Source organism: Mauremys mutica, unplaced genomic scaffold, assembly GCF_020497125.1.
Source record: "Mauremys mutica isolate MM-2020 ecotype Southern unplaced genomic scaffold, ASM2049712v1 Super-Scaffold_100104, whole genome shotgun sequence".
NCBI lineage: Eukaryota > Metazoa > Chordata > Testudines > Geoemydidae > Mauremys > Mauremys mutica.
Genome location: NW_025423269.1, coordinates 63,928 through 65,119, shown reverse-complemented (window position 1 = coordinate 65,119; position 1,192 = coordinate 63,928). Strand labels below are relative to the sequence as shown.

Here is a 1,192-nt window from a genome sequence, read left to right as displayed (position 1 = left end):
TTTTCTCCCCATTCCATCCTCTACCCACTATACGGCCAGGAGACAGCAACTCTCAGATCCGGGGTGGATTGTCTGATGGGCTTGGGGCCAAGAGCAAACTGCCTACCCCCTGCCAGAGCAGTAGGAGTAAAAATAGGGGTTCCCAAAAAATGGGAAGGGAAGAAAAGAAAAGCAGAGAAGAAAGTGGAAAAGGAAGAGCACGTGCAGACACCGGACCCTACCTAAATTCTGACACAGATTACAAGAGAAAAAGATATAGCAGCATAAAGGAATATTAAAAATGTTTTTAGTAAGTACTGAACTAGAAATCTTTAAAACACCAATTGCACACTAGGTTTACTTCTCTTCCAAATCCTATCAAAACAAATTTAAGTTTTGCCATTAAACAGACTATCAGCAAAAATTGTAAACAGATTCATGCAACAGAAAAACCCAAAAACATATTTTTCAATTTGCTTTGCAAAGTTTAACCACTCAGTCCGTGTTCTCCCTCTGCTGGCTTCCCCAAAAGAAAACAGGAAAAGTCATCAATAGCAAAGAACAGCTCCATTAAAACAACACTGGGTGCTTGCTTCACACTTAAAAGAAACAGTATAACTTCCCTGCTGGTTAACTAAAACAGACACTTTTAACTTAGATAATTTTTACCTCCAGGTTCCCAAGGCACAGACCAGGTTTGCATCTCAAGGCCAAAAGACCAAAAACATCAAGACACTTGATCATGGCCTTGGATAGATCAAGAAACTACTCACCCCATCTGCGCTCAAAGAGCCTACACTTCTTAATCACAAATGTTAGAAACAATCCCTGAAAATACAGTTTTAGTCGGCTACAAACCCACAGTAATGCGCACACGCTTTTACCCCACGGTGAGTGTTTTCATACACCGGGTTTCACCCCCAGCGAACTAAAGGACACAAATGTAAAGCCAGGTCCCCATGTCATGAAGCACACTCGAGACAGCTTTAGCCCCCTGGCCATTAGAAGATGTTTATGTCGCTATTTACAGAAACACGCCTCCTGATTAGCATGCGGAGCTCCTACCGACCAATCAAACCCTCTCGCTGTTACTGCCCGAACCTGCCCCGCCTCTCACAGGCTCTGCTCTGCCACGTGCCGGTGCCGCGCCCGGTTCCCCGCAGGCGGAGCCCGGCCCGGCAGAGCTCTGCCCGCCCGGGGCTGCAGCTGGTTC

At 45.9% G+C, this 1,192-nt stretch overlaps 1 pseudogene; it reads right to left on the bottom strand.

Annotated features, from left to right (window-relative positions):
* Positions 1–469: 469 nt before the first annotated feature.
* On the bottom strand, positions 470–646 carry LOC123359313 (annotated as a pseudogene).
* Positions 647–1,192: the final 546 nt, after the last annotated feature.